This window comes from Anoplopoma fimbria, chromosome 8 (genome assembly GCF_027596085.1).
Source record: "Anoplopoma fimbria isolate UVic2021 breed Golden Eagle Sablefish chromosome 8, Afim_UVic_2022, whole genome shotgun sequence".
Taxonomy (NCBI): domain Eukaryota; kingdom Metazoa; phylum Chordata; class Actinopteri; order Perciformes; family Anoplopomatidae; genus Anoplopoma; species Anoplopoma fimbria.
Genome location: NC_072456.1, coordinates 16682019 through 16688018, shown reverse-complemented (window position 1 = coordinate 16688018; position 6000 = coordinate 16682019). Strand labels below are relative to the sequence as shown.

Sequence of the window (6000 nt, the reverse complement as noted above, 5' to 3'; positions counted from 1 at the left end):
AGGGGCTCCCTCCCTCCCCTCCCCTCCCCTCCCGTGACGTCACTTCCTGCGTGCAGACAGCCAGTTCAGGCCAGTTCACTACCGCTGTAGTACTCAGTCTGTCCCTCCGAGCTGTCAACACACAGCCAACCAGCCACTCTGCTGCGACAACGTTACTTCTACCAACACTAGTCCGGTTCTCTCTCCAACGACGTTTCCCTTCAGATAACAGCCACTCCCGTCTCACCATGACTCGGAGGTGATCTTCAGCGTGTCCAGGTGGTTCTGGGTAAGTGTGTGTAAGTGTGTGTGTGTAAGTGTGTGTGTGTTCAGTAGGCTCTCGCTGTCATTATCACCCATGTGTTATTTGCTACCTAGCTTGGATGAAGCTAACGGGAGCTAGCCGATGCGTGTCCATGTAAAACCGGTCAGGGTGTTTTTAAATCAAAACGCTGTTTCGCTTTCTGAAACCGAAAGCGGGATGAGCATTGTAGGAAACGTGCACGTTTGTTATTACGGTAGTCACTAAGCAGCGGGGCTAACAATGGGTTCAGGCTAACGTTAGCCAGCTAGCAGTCAGTCATCCAGAAGCACTTCCTGAGGATGGGTTCGTTGTCAGCAATTAGGTATTGATCACTGGGGGATTTCATCAGGTGTGTCGGTAAACCCATAGGTTAATGTGGCTACCATGTAGTCCCACAACAGTTCAGTTCACCTGCCTCTGGTACTTCATTGACTTTAGACTAAATGATTAGATGATTATTCCAATTAATAAGATCCTTTATTGATTTATAAGATCAAAAATGAGTATTATAAATAGCAAATAAGCAATAAAAACAGCAAAGAATTAACGATAACTGAAATATTATATATACAGACAGAATTATAATCATAATAATAATAATGTAGTAACTGTTCATATAATGTACTTCAGTTCATCACAATAGAGAATATATGTATATATTTACATTTGTTTATATATTATATTATTTATATATATATATATATATATATGTGTGTGTGTGTGTGTGTGTGTGTGTGTGTGTTAAAGTACCAGTCAAAAGTTTGTTCACACCTTCTCATTCAACTACTTTGAAGAATCTAAAATATAAAACATATTCTGGTTTGTTGAGCATTTGTTTGTTTACCACATAATTCCATATGTGTTTCTTCATAGTTTGGATGTCTTCAATATTAGTCTACAATGTAGAAAAAAATAAAAATAAAGAACAAACATTGAATGAGAAGGTGTGTCCAAACTTTTGACTGGTACTGTATATATGTGTGTTTATATATTATATATATATTTTTATATATATTATATATGTATGTTTATAATTTTTTTGCTCAACAAACCAAAATATGTTTTATATTTTAGATTCTTCAAAGTAGTTGAATGAGAAGGTGTGTCCAAACTTTTGACTGGTACTGTATGTATAAACATATGTTTCCATTAGTGGAAATTCGTTTTCACTTAGCTGGTAAAGAGTCTTGGTGTGGCTGTTTTTTCGCACTACTTAGGGTCTCACACTGTCACTGTGGATATCATTTTGGGACAGCTGGCTGTTATTTATTGGTTTTTCCTTTGGCATGGCTGACATCCTGTACCTGGACCACAAAAGGCTTCAGTAAACAAAGGATCAGAAAGGGATTAGGCTTTATATAGTCAACACCGATCAATTTAAAAATGTCCTGATCGAGTTCACGTTTATTTTTGTAACACCATTACCAATCGTCCAGTGCAGCTCAGGACAAATTTATTCATTGTATGCACTGTTATCTGACTTTTATGTTTCATTAACAGAGTAGGGTTCTTGGCTGCCACAGTGAGCCCGAGGAAATAATTAGTTTGTGTGCTTTTATTAGGGGTTGGGACCTTTTTGAGATGAGAAGAGTGATATCCACACATAGCTAGCAGTCAGAGACATGCCCAACTGGTGAGTCACCAAATCCTCACATTTCGCAAATTGTGTAAAAGGACTAAGCAGACCATTGAGTATTAATGAGTAATCTTTACATCGCTACTATTTAATTTTGAATGGCTTCGTCTAAATTAAGTCAGATAATAGAAGTAGAATTAAGTCTATAAAAAGATCAGCCAAACTGGACCTGGTAAAACAAAGAACAGTGTATAAAGTAAAACACAAAGAGAGTCTGCACTAACACAAAGAACAGTGTATAAAGTAAAACACAAAGAGAGTCTGCACTAACACGGTGTTATTTACATTAAAGAGGCCTTCCGGCTAAATTATCTCACTCCTATGGTGGCGTCAGTGATGTAACTCTGTTTTAGATAAGGCAAAATTTATGTAAGTATCATTAAGGGGCAAGTTTTACTAGCTAAGTCCATGTTACACATCTGGATTCCAGCAATCACTTTTTTTCACTTTTGATCTTTCTTCTTCTCTGTGAGAGAGCTTGAGGTCTCGTCCAAACTGAAAATTTGGAGGCGGTTTAGTCTGACTTGCAGAAGCGAGGCGCCAATATTCCCCTGGTCTTTGAGTCGAGGCCTCAAAAATGTTCACAGGTGAGCTTTAAGACAGCACCAAGTGATGGAAGGCCTGCCAGTGTTGATTGAGAGTGGAGATGCGAAATATCCTGACATGGTAAAAGTCCTGTCGGCGGCCCAGCGCTGTTTGGTGTGGAAGCCCCACAGCAGCGTGACAGAGAAACTGAACTTTCTTGTGCCGGTTTAGCGGGTTGCCTCCAACAAGAACAGGACAAACCAGCGGCCTGCATCAGTGGAAGTGAGATGAAATCAGGAGGACTCTCCATGGTAGCCGTTAATTTTATAATTGATTTGAAGATTTTACTTCGGATTTATAAGGCTTTGCTTAGCCTGGCCCCAAAAATTTGAGCTTTTAATCCCTTGCAAATCTGCTGGCCGTCCTCGGACAAGAACGTCTTGACTGCATCCCTAAGGATGCTGGCTGTCAGTGTCCGGTGCTGTTGGGATATTTATAGAGGACCATCATTTGAAGTTGTTGTGGTGTCTCCCGCACTGTTTGCTGTAGCTCGCACTCATCAGCAGCAGCAGTTTGTGACAGAAAGCTCCGGACAGAGCTGCTGATAAATCCCTCCTTAAAATGCTACTCCTGATGATGATCATGAAGCAGACGTTTTTTCATTCCTTTCAAAAACCTGGATAGACTGGTAAAAAAAATAAAATAAATAGATGACAACCCTACAGTTGACATTGACACCACTAATCAATCCATCTGGCATTACAACGGTGACGCAGCCACACACTTGTTGCATCCTGAGACTCGCAGTGGATCATTTTGCAATCGTGAAACTGTGCAAAACATGAGCTGTTGTGAAGAAAAAGCACTCCTTAAAATCTGACTACTATGCTCTGTGGACATATGAAACTCCCATGCATAAATAAAAAATAAACCAAAATCACACATTGTCTTGAAAAAAGACAATTGCTTCGCTATGAGCTTGCAACTTGATATCACTGTTCCCCTCCGCTCTGACTGCATCTCAAGTTTGTGTGGAGTTGAACGGGAACATAAAATATCGCAGGTGTTTGATTAAGGCAGTGAGGACACTATATGAATTATATATTTTTTAATACATTTCAGCTGATTTATGTCTTTCATCTTGGTTTGCCCTAATAAAGAGCTGACATTTACAACTTCATTTTTTTATTAATTAAGGAAACTAATTCCATAATCTGTTACGTCCATATAGAAATATTATTTCTCACCCAGGATCATTATATAAGATGCTTAATCAAGTAAAACATGTTTTAATCTCTTTCACATTGTTATACGCAGTTTTTTATAGACTGTCAAGCAATGCCGCTGTTAATCCAAGAGCATGTGGTCTGATTTAAAATTCAGCACACTTTTGACCTGTAGGATTATTTTATTTTTTCTTTCCCTCCACCTTTTTTTCACAGGAGTGGAGCTCTTATACAGACTCCTTTTTAGATCTCCTTTTGTCCTCATTCACTCCCTGATCTCATCCACGTTAACGCTGCACTTATTATTGTAGCCTCGAAAGTCAGCAACTCTTATCACATGGTTGTGACCTAAAGTGTGCAGATGTCATCTCAGAACACACACAGCATGTGTCGAGGTTTGATTCTGAGGCTGATGCTGGACTATCCGAAGAGGTGTGGATGTTTATTGTATCTATGAGTTTTACAAAGTGATTCATATTTTGTTAAGATTGAGCTGATTTTGAAGTTCAACAAGCTAGAAACTGTTAATTGCGTATCTAACTTGCTACTAATTATATAACTGGAAGTGGTTGTGCTCTTATTGCATTGCTACCTCCACTCGGTTCGCATTAATGTTAAATAACATGTTATCAATTTGTGTTTTTTTCTCCTTTAGCAAGTTTTTAAGAGGGAATTGTTAGATTAGTTGTGTTATCAGTGGTGGTGGGCTCTTAAAGCTGGTTGTTCAGACAGCAGAGGAAGTTCAGACAGTCATAGATTTCTAGTAAGGCCAGTGGTCACAGTGATAAACAACCTGATTGGCCCTTGACGGGGAACAAAGCTTGGTTATAATACCCCATGTGAAGGAGCGGAAGTGATAAAGAAAGCACATTGAGTGCAGAGCATGATGGCAACAAAACATTTTTTCCTCTAAATGCTTCCATGAATTATAGACTTCTGTCATTAGGTCATTGGTCATTGTTCACATTTTCCTTTCTGTCTGTGTGCTGAAGAACAGGATAGAAAGGGAAAGGAGAATGTGGCTATCCTGGATTTAATTGGTTATAAACGTTTGTTATGCTCATGTTCATGATCTTGGAAAATATGTGTGTCAGAGCTGCTAAGCTCAGCCTCACCCAAAAGTGAACTTTGTACTGATAATATTTATCAAATTGTGATATTGTGACACACGGACCTTGAAGCATGACTGTAAGCTTATGCTTTAATTGACAAACCTTGATACAAGACGATGAGCTTTTTAAAACTAAACCGACTAAAGACATAATGTGTCATTTTTCAAGCAGAATTTTCTAATATATTCTGGATTCAGCTTCTCAAATGCAAGAAGTTGCTGCTTCATTCACAATAAGCTAAATATCTTTTTGCATTTGGACTGTTAGGGCAATTTTAAATCAACACCTTCTCAAGGTTTCTGAGATATTGTGATGGGCATTTTTCTGAATGTATATCAATTTTATAGACCAAAGGATTTATTGATTGAGTAAATAATCAGCAGATTAAACACCAAAGGAAATGTTAGTTTTAACCCTGGTCTCACCGTTGTTCAAACATTGGCAACGGTCCATTTGCTAATAATAATGAAAGCATTACTGATAGTACGTTGAATGCAGTTGATGAATTAGTCAGGCAGCTCACAGTACAGTCAAATAGGTTAATAATTAAGTTTATCTAGAGATGACTCCTCATAATACACACGGCCTGTGTAAAACCTGTGCTTAATCAAGCACTGTTGTGGTTTGATACACATTCACTCAGTCATACTTCCAGTTTCTTTCCAGGGAACACTGCTAATTTTTAATTGATTTCTGACCGATAGCAGACACCTGTTAACTAATCATTAACTGTTAACAGACAACATTAGTGCCTTAAAATGCGGGGGTGCTATGGTTTAAATCGCCCAACTGATATGATTCACGATGAACAGGTTGAATCCATTATTTACTGCCAGCTGCAGCATGTGCTCCAACAGGCGACTGTCCTCAGTTCACCTGTTCGGGGGAGGTAGCAGCCACGATGTTGCGTGCATTGTCGTGGAGACATGCAGCCACTTGCCCAGTAAGTTTCTTAGTTTAGCTTTGAGGTTTTCAGCTGTGTGTCTGCCTGGTGTTCTCTATCAGGGTTTCTGTCAGTGTATCACAAGCCTGGCTTAACATTACAACGGTTTAGTTGAGTGAGCATGTGTGATTGTGAGGATGGGTATCAATCTAGCACTTCTAGCTCTGATTATTACAATTCTGCAATTATTGAAAGATCCTCAATAAAAGATCACCAGCAAATTATTTCTATATGATAACATTCGACTGCTTATCTGTCGCCATCCATTCATGCTA

General features: G+C 39.0%; 1 protein-coding gene across 2 annotated transcripts in view; it reads left to right on the top strand.

Annotated features, from left to right (window-relative positions):
• atp13a3 (ATPase 13A3) overlaps nucleotides 1-6000 on the top strand; it is a 34274-nt gene continuing 28274 nt past the window's right edge. For both annotated transcript variants that reach the window (XM_054602148.1, XM_054602147.1), the window contains exon 1: nucleotides 1-268. The gene's annotated coding sequence lies outside the window, so the exon portion shown is untranslated. The remainder of the gene's footprint in view (nucleotides 269-6000) is intronic.